The sequence below is a fragment of the Cherax quadricarinatus genome, chromosome 81 (assembly GCF_038502225.1).
Source record: "Cherax quadricarinatus isolate ZL_2023a chromosome 81, ASM3850222v1, whole genome shotgun sequence".
Lineage (NCBI taxonomy): Eukaryota > Metazoa > Arthropoda > Malacostraca > Decapoda > Parastacidae > Cherax > Cherax quadricarinatus.
In genome coordinates this window covers 9,630,738-9,641,023 of record NC_091372.1, presented here as the reverse complement: position 1 = coordinate 9,641,023, position 10,286 = coordinate 9,630,738, and positions in this window count along the sequence as shown.

Sequence of the window (10,286 nt, the reverse complement as noted above, 5' to 3'; positions counted from 1 at the left end):
TACTACAACTACTACTACTACAACTACTACAGCTACTACTACTACTACTACTACAACTACTACAACTACTACAGCTACTACTACTACAACTACAACTACTACAACTACTACTACTACTACAACTACTACTACTACAACTACTACAGCTACTACTACTACAACTACAAATGCCTAGCCATGCTAGGTGTTCTAGTGGTACACTCTGTAATTATTATTTTACTACATGTAAACCACACAATAACCAAATTCTGTAAACTCAGCATTGTAATACTTATAGATTATTATTATAATCAAAAAGAAGCGCTAAGCCACAAGGGCTATACAGCGTAATACTTATAGAGAATAAAGTTTGAGTACTACTACTACTCTCCCCTGCTGGCGTGCATGAGAGCAGCACCGGGGAAGGTTCCACAAGTCAGGGTTGAGAGACTAACAGTGTCTGGTAACACTGTCTGGTCTCCAGGGCTGTTCTCTCAATCATAATCTTGGGTTATGTTGTAAATACACTTACTAATTTTTATATTTATAATAGTTTAGCTTTTAACATTACCCATTATTTAAATTAAACAACTTTTTAAGGTTAATATAGAAAAAAAACTAAAATTAAAGTTTTTAAAGGTTATTTGTTAAAATATGATATAATTTTAACACTTCATAATCTATTTTTAAGAAAAGTTCAGTTTAGTTCTTTCTTGGAAATAAATTTGTCGAATATTAAATATTTCTAAAGTAATTAATATGTTTGCTTTCTAAAGAAATGTCAACGAATAAAGCTAAATTTATTAAACATTAAAATATCAATATATAGCATCCTACAATACTGTGGGTTATATTGACAAATGTTGATGATTTTCTCATATCTACCCATTAAATTTTCATGAGAAAATTCCTCTGTATGTCATAGTAAGTTTATTTTAGGTACAGGACCACATAAGTAACATTACCATACATAGTAACATATATGTAAATCACCTAGGATGACACAAAAAAAGTTAAATGGATTATACAAAGTCTTTGCAGTCTGACACATAAAGATTCCTTGAAACCGGAATCTGTACAATATCCATCAATATACATTTATACAATATACATCTGCAATGTGCTGCTAATTTATATGATAGGGAAGAAAATAGACTATATATCCGTACCATAATTCACCATATAGGGCGGATTTTCATGAAATAATGAGTGAAATCCGTGGGCTTGATTTGGGGGATTTCAGTAGGGCAATGAGGATGTTGTCAGGATGTTGCGGGGGTCAACGCCCCCAACTCGGCCATCAGTGGCTGTCTAGGGTAAGTATATCATTTTTTCTTAATTATTACTAGCTGGTCTAGTGGCTAACGCGACGGGCTGGAGTTTTGAGACTCTATGACCGTGAGTTCAATCCCGGCCGGGGGTATGGTTTCTTAATTATTATTATAATCAAATTTAAGCGCTAAACCCTTTCTAAATTATTATTATATACTTATCAATATATCGCTAAAATCACTCCCTTGCCAACACAATGTGGCCAGGTCCATTAACCCACCCAAAGTGGCCAGGTCTCTTAACCCACTCAAAGTGGCCAGGTCTCTTAACCCACTCAAAGTGGTCAGGTCTCTTAACCCACTCAAAGTGGTCAGGTCTCTTAACCCACTCAAAGTGGCCAGGTCTCTTAACCCACTCAAAGTGGCCAGGTCTCTTAACCCACTCAAAGTGGCCAGGTCTCTTAACCCACTCAAAGTGGTCAGGTCTCTTAACCCAATCAAAGTGGCCAGGTCTCTTAACCCACTCAAAGTGGTCAGGTCTCTTAACCCACCCAAAGTGGTCAGGTTTCTTAACCCACCCAAAGTGGCCAGGTCTCTTAACCCACTCAAAGTGGTCAGGTCCATTAACTCACCCAAAGTGGTCAGGTCTCTTAACCCACTCAAAGTGGTCAGGTCTCTTAACCCACTCAAAGTGGTCAGGTCTCTCAACCCACTCAAAGTGGTCAGGTCTCTTAACCCACCCAAAGTGGTCAGGTCCCTTAACCCACCCAAAGTGGTCAGGTTCCTTAACCCACCCAAAGTGGTCAGGTCTCTTAACCCACCCAAAGTGGTCAGGTCCCTTAACCCACCCAAAGTGGTCAGGTTCCTTAACCCACCCAAAGTGGTCAGGTCCATTAACTCACCCAAAGTGGTCAGGTCACTTAACCCACCCAAAGTGGCCAGGTCTCTCAAACACCCAAAGTGGTCAGGTCCATTAACTCACCCAGAGTGGCCAAGTCCCTTAATCCACCCAAAGTGGTCAGATGTGTAACATTCTTAATGCACTATTAAAAAGCTGAAGATTTGGTTACAGTTTTAAGGAAGTATTTAGGTAGACATGATTTCAGTCAAAAAAACATTAGAGATTAGGTTACATTCGTAATTCACATTATAAATAATATACAATACCGACAAGTTAGTAATAATAATAATAATAATAATAATAATAATAATAATAATAATAATAATAATAATAATAATAATAATAATAATAATAATCTTTATTTCTACCAGTACATGTACAAGGTATACAGACCATAGTTGACATCAATGACATACTACTATATAGAAAGCCCCTTGTTATGCTGAGCATTTCCCGCAAATTAGGTCAGTTTCGTCCCAGGATGCGACCCACACCAGTCCACTAACACCCAGGTACCCATTTTACTGATGGGTTAACACAGACTTAAGGAAACACGCCCAATGTTTCTACTCTCGCTGGGAATCGAACCCGGACACTCACTGTGTGAAGCGAGAGTTTTAGCTACCAGACACATGTTCAACGCTAAACATCTGCTGTCAATGAATATTCTTGGTATTACACATGTGTCTTACTCACCTATATGTGATAATATTAAGTTTATTTAGGCACAGGTACACATAAGTACAAGTATCATACACAGTAACATATTGCAATAGAATCGCAGACAGTTGATCTTAATGCAAGACAAACCACAGGGAATAGAATTCTTCAGCTCAAGATCTTTCACATGTCTCCATGCGTCATCAGGAGCTATGCAATGTTACACAAATAACCCGCACATAGAAGAAAGGAGCTTACGACGACGTTTCGGTCCGACTTGGACCCCTGTCTGACTCTGTAAATGGTCCAAGTCGGACCGAAACGTCGTCGTAATCTCCTCTCTTCCATGTGCGGGTTATTTGTGTATCGTTCCAGCCCCGGTATTGTGCCTTTTTTGTTAGCTATGCAATGTTGCAAGAGAAGCAACATGTTAAATGAGAGGAAGCAATTTCCCTGATCATTTCCGAGAGGAACTGGCTGGCGTCACCACGCTACCTTACTCTGAGAAAACTTCCTCTCATTCTTCCTGTTGCTACTCTTGCAGCATTGCATAGCTCCTGATGACGCTTGGAGACGTGGGAAAGATCTTGAGCTGAAGATTTCCATCCCCCGTGGCTTGTCTTGCATAGTAACATATCTGTAAATTAGCTAGAATAGCCCAAAAAAGTCAGATGAAGTTACCTATTTCCAATGAGATCATTGTTTTATTTCTACCCTCTCTGGTATCTGCTGGTGACGTTGAGGGCATGAAATCGTTTCGTCTTGTCGTGTTTGTCGTGCACGACCCACACGATGAATAAGCATAGTGCCACTACATCCATGAGGGTGATGATGGTGATTCCAGCATTGTTGATGACTTCTGCCATGTTGAAGTGTGCTTTGTGTCCGTGTTTCTTGTCCTCATGAACCCATGCTACTCTCCTGCCAGACACTAACACTATGATGTCTGAAGAGTCTTTGGTTTTCCAGGCTCTCACTCTCTTGCAAATGATGCTGTGTAGGAAGAAGATGAAGCTCACCCTGAGGATGCAGTAAAAGAAGAACCAGTCGACGAACTTCGGCGTCGGGGAGTTCGGAAGAGTGGAATTGACCTGGGAGAATAGAGAGGTAATGACGATCAGCAGTGAGAGTGTTACTGTGATCCTGTCAGTGAAATCGTCCAGGCGGAAGTGAGTAAGAGTCAGTTCCGACAGCAAGTACAGGATGATGCACGGCACGAACGTGGTCAGGAGATATGCTTCGTACCTCCTGAAGAATAGCAGTCTGAAGTTCATGATATCACGGGAGGAAGTGTTGTAGTAGAAGCGAATATGGGATACGCCATACATGGATATCGTCGAGTCGTCGCCTATGGCTGAAATCTTATGATTATCGATATTCCATTGTGGTTCGCAGCCCGGAGATCCTACTAATCGAAGTTGCATATTACACTCTTGCGTATCGAAGGGGAAGATGAAGAGGTCATAATTGCAGTAGAAGGTGAAGAGGTACTGGACTCTCTGACTAATAGATGCTTCAATACCATCATACACACGAACTGCGAGAAAGGAAAATAGGAATTTGCATATTACGTCATAATAATACACAAATAACACACATAATACGGGTTATTTGTGTATCATTCCAGTGCCTTTTTATCCTTTACGCCATAATAATGGCTTCTAGTACATCTATAACTATTCATCACTGACCTAAATGTGGAAAGTAACCCAGATGTTGACGATAAAAATAGGTTGGTTAAGTGTGGATGTGTGAATGGCTCATTACTTTGTAATTAGTTCGTGATTGTAACCATTCCCTGGAACGCAGGCGGGAGAGATACACGATTATATACACCTGGAAAATCCTAGAGGAACTAGTACCGAACTTGCACACGAAAATCACTCGCTACGAAAGCAAAAGACGTGGCAGACGATGCAACATCCCCCCAATGAAAAGCAGGGGTGTCACTAGCACGTTAAGAGACCATACAATAAGTGTCAGCGGCCCGAGACTGTTCAACTGCCTCCCAGCACACATAAGGGGGATTACCAACAGATCCCTGGCAGTCTTCAAGCTGGCACTGGACAAGCACCTAAAGTCGGTTCCTGATCAGCCGGGCTGTGGCTCGTACGTTAGTTTGCGTGCAGCCAGCAGTAACAGCCTGGTTGATCAGGCTCTGATCCACCAGGAGGCCTGGTCACAGACCGGGCCGCGGGGGCGTTTACCCCCGGAACTCTCTCCAGGTAAACTCCAGGTATGTATAAACGTGTAGATGATTCATTACCTTCGTAACATGGTCATAATTGTGACCAGATCAACCTGGAGTTCATTACTTTCGTAACATGGTCATGATTGTGACCAGATCAACCTGGAATTCATTACCTTCGTAACATGGTCATGATTGTGACCAGATCTACCTGGAGTTCATTACCTTTGTAACATGGTCATGATTGTGACCAGATCTACCTGGAATTCATTACCTTCGTAACATGGCCATGATTGTGACCAGATCTACCTGGAATTCATTACCTTCGTAACATGGCCATGATTGTGACCAGATCTACCTGGAATTCATTACCTTCGTAACATGGTCTTGATTGTGACCAGATCTACCTGGAGTTCATTACCTTTGTAACATGGTCATGATTGTGACCAGATCTACCTGGAGTTCATTACCTTTGTAACATGGTCATGATTGTGACCAGATCTACCTGGAGTTCATTACCTTTGTAACATGGTCATGATTGTGACCAGATCTACCTGGAATTCATTACCTTCGTAACATGGCCATGATTGTGACCAGATCTACCTGGAATTCATTACCTTCGTAACATGGTCATGATTGTGACCAGATCTACCAGGAGTTCATTACCTTCGTAACTTGTTCAGCTATCATAACTTTGTGGCAGAGTCCCTGGACCCATTACGTACCTCTGTAATCTTTCGACTACCACCCACAGGATGGGTGTGGGGTGCATAACAAAGATATTGAATTAACTAAACATGGTTAATTGGGCTTATAAATATATAAATAAATAAATAAATAAATAAATGAATAAATATTTCCACCTTCGTGTACAATAACTTTTGAAACAATGTGAAACACCTGGTAAGAAATCTTCATAATCGTGAATTTTTTTTTCGTATTCGTGAACTGTATATGGAGAACAATGAATTATATTGCAACTAAAATACCTTTTGACGTTTTCGAATTTTTTGCTTCAGGTTATGAGAAAAATGATAAGATAAGAGTTACTAAAAATTAATTTCGAGAAATTGAACCTCTCGCCTTTATGTGATCTTGACTTAGTGACCCTCCCAGCTATTATTATTATATTCAGGGGGAAGCGATAAGCCCGTATGGGGGGTCATACATCACCAAGGGAATGCGTTTCGTGCAAGCGGAGAGCAGTTCCAATTCCTTGGATCAGGACACCTTTATTAGTACCAAGACATTATCCCCTCTTAAGGATTTAACATCACACTGCTTATATATCCAATTCTGGAAAAAAACGTAAGAATGGAGAAACTCTGCTGTAGGCCTATTGGCCTATTCAAGGCCAGTATTTCTCAAAACTAATCATTCTCACCCACCTATATGTCCAACCTTTCTCCAAAGGTACCAAAGAAATTTGCTTCATTATCTCAGGTACTAGTCAAACCCAGCCCTTTTCATTCATAAATTTGCCAAATTCCATTCTGAAATTTCATTGTATAGTTACCTTCATAACTGTCGATTACCTGGGAGGTGCCTTGACCCATGGCAAACACTGTGTATAACTCCAAGACTCCGCTTTTCTTCATTACGTGGAGGTTATCCTCGTATTTAGCGTTGACGTACTCCAAGCTTGGCACCCAGATATTACTCACACTCTTGGAATCAATGGTTTTGATGTGACTGTTAAGATCTGCGAAGGTGAGTCTATGATCGCTCCAGGAAATCGTTACTGAGAGGGTAGCAGTGAATTCGTTCCTCTCCAGAAGGATTTCGTTGATTCCATCTAGCTTGAAGGACAATTCAATTTCAGGTCTGAATACCGGGCAGGTCTTCTGCCAGTGTGAGGAGTGACGCTCGTCTATAGGAGCACAGATGGCCCCTTCGTCAGACTGGTCGAGACACTGAGGTCTACCGTCACACCTCATGTACAGTTCGATGCAACTTCCATCGTTACACGTAAAGCAGTCCGTCCCACACACAGAAAGCGTCGCTTGATATTTTTCCTTTGTCTTGTATTTTACCCACAACTTTCTTCCAAGTATTGAGTGGCCATCTGAGAGAACAGAATATGCCTTAAGACTTCCTTTACGATTCAGCACAAGGCAATCGTCTTCATTAATTGGACATCTAGACTTATAGATCACCTCGCTAGTGTTTGACTGTAGGATTAGTTGACCTCGTTGAGAAAAGAGGGAGAACTCTTTAACCTCGTTCCTCTTCCAATAGATTTTTTTACCAATGGGCAGTATGCAAGCTGTGATTGTGAACACGGTTGAGGGATTACGCAGTACCTTTCTGAGGAAGTCACCGGAGGTTCTTTTGACGAGGCAGACAGCTTCACCGTGTTCATCATTTGCTTCCTCTGTCCACACCATCCTGACCTCATCACTCACGTCCTGACTTTCGGAAATATCTCTACTGACAGCGGACAAATCGTCACTGCTGTTGATTAGCCTACCGTTTAGGGACTGGCAGAACCTCCTGGAACTATTTTGGTCTACATTAATGTTAAACAAGGCTAAGAATTCTCTGGGTGGAGGCTGGCACATGTCACCCAGAGGCTGGGATGTGTTATGTACCTCACCTATGACAGTCTCATCATAGCTTGCTAGGTGATCCATGGGACCACGACTACAACTCGACAATTTCAGCAACTCCTCAGTACTCAAGATCCTCTTAAAGAGACGAATATCTGCTAGTTGGCCAGAGAACTGGTTAATACCGTCTCCCAGCTGCAGCATCACATCTTCTGCAGCCCGCTGCTCAACGAAGAACGACAGAGCCTCAACCAGGGGCATCTCGAAGTAGGAATCGTTGAAGAAGAGTTGAACACTGTTGCCATTGTGGGAAAGACAGAGGTGGTGCCAGGTGTAGGCGGCTAGCTGAGGCGTATTAAGGGAAGTCATATCAGTGTTGTCGACGGCCGCCCAAATGCGACCCTCCACAACTGCCAACATAAAAACATAAAAATATGCTTAAGAGAAGGATCGAACGCTTTACTTAAAAATAAACAAAAGCATATACATGTTGATACATGTTAATATATAAGATACATGGATTTGCAATATATGGTTGTCTTTATTACTGATAGGCTTCGCCTGCACAGTAGGCTTCTTCAGTTGGATACAGAGGTAATTAAAATACTGGAGACGGTAGAAGTGAAGAAGTGAAGAGTTGAATTAAGGTATTTAGTCCCTAAGTGTTGACTAATTGTCCTACTCACAGTACCTGTCTATCCTAGTCACTCAGATCAATTGCAAACAATCACACGTTTCGGAAAGAACTAAACAATTCACAACTAGTCCACAACTTTTGATATACTATCCGGGGGGACAAGATTGAAGGCCCACAATGGAAATAAGATCAGACGTAAAGACGCACTGACTTTTTTTGGGTTATCCGGCGGGCAGCCTTCTGATGATGCCCCCAAAAAAACCCAAAGGCCCCCCTGTTTCTATTTTCAAATTTTTGAGATGAAAACGAATGAGTCAGGTCAAAAAAGAGGCATTTTTTTAATATCATATTTGGACTTGATAAACCCAATTATAGGGGGCGAAACGTTTCAAAAAATGATTGTATACGGGATTTCTATTTTTCCGTTTTTCCTGATAAAAAAAAATAAGAATTTCAAAAATTCAATCGGGAATTACCCAAAAAATGTTGGAAATGGATAGAGGTATATAGAAATGGTTAAATCAAAGCCAGTGGAAGGTTCGTCAGATGACCAAAGCTCCAGCTGGGGGTCATCATAGACTAAACAGTTGGGAAACACCTTCCTGTTTCCTGACGAACTTACCTAACCAAACCCCAAACCCCCAACCAACCCCAACCCTAACCTCCAACCAAACCCCAAACCCCAACCTAACCCAAACCAACCCTAACCCAACCCAAAAAACCCCCAACCTAACCAACCTAACCTAATAACCCAACCCCAACCAACCTAAAACCTAACCAACCTAACCAACCCACCAACCCAAAAAATCCAACCCACCTAACCCAACCAACCCAACCAACCCAACCTTAAACCCTAACCTAACCTAACCTAACCTCCCCCTAAAACCTAACCTAATCCAATCCCAACCCAACCCAACTAACCCAAACCCAAACCAACCTAACCAACTAACCCCCTAACCCAACCTTCCCTAACCAACCCTCCCCAACCAAACCCTAACCAACCAAACCCCAACCCCAACCTCCTAACCTAACCTAACCAAACCCTTTACCAACCAACCCAAACCTAACCAACCAACCAATCCCACCTAACCTAACCAAACCCCAACCAACCTAACCAACCCAATTTCCAACCAACCCCAACCCAACCCTAACCCTAATTTAACCCTAACCTAACCAACCAACCCCAACCAACCACCAAACCAACCCAACCCCTAACCAACCAACCTAACCTAACCTAACCAAACCCTTCCTAACCTAAAAATAACTCCTAACCAACCCAACCCCAACCAACCCAACCTAACTAACCTAACCTAACCTAACCCAACCAACCAAACCCTTACCAACCTAACCCAACCTAACCTAACCTAACCAACCTCCCTAACCCACCCCCTTCAGGTGACTTTTGGGGGAAAGCAAGAAAGGGGAAATAGACTACAGAAAGAAATAAATCAAAAGGTAAGCCCCCAGAAAGAAATAAGACTCAGAAAGAAAAAGACTCAAAAAAAAAAAACTACAGAAAGAAATAAGACTCAAAAGAAATAAGCAGAAAGGAAAAAGATCAGAAAGGAATAAACACAGAAAGAAAAAGACTACAGAAAGGAATAAGCTACAGGGAAAAAATAAAACACAGAAAGAAAAAAGCTGGATTAAAACTAAGGAAAGAAATAAGACTGAAAGAAATAAGACTACAGAAAGAAATAAGACTACAGGAAAAAAGCTGAAAAAAAAATAAGACTCGAAATTAAGAAGACTTATTTTTTGTATATAAAAAACATGTTACCTCCCCTTTTACAAATTTAAAATATTATCTGTTTTCAACTTTTAAAATGTAAAACAAAATTTTCACAAGGGCCCCAAGCATGTTACTGACTTTTTTGGGGTTTTTCTTCTGAAATATATGCTATATAATATTTTATGTAACTATGTATACCCCTTTAAAGTTTACTTTTTTTTGATGAAATGAACAGTTTCTAATTTAGGGTTCCCCAACCTTTTTTTGGGGATTTGAAAAGAATTTTAAATATGTCTCTATTTAAGGAATTTAGATCTCTGGATTCAACCTTTAAAAACAAATTCCTTAAAAACTGATCCCATCGACCTT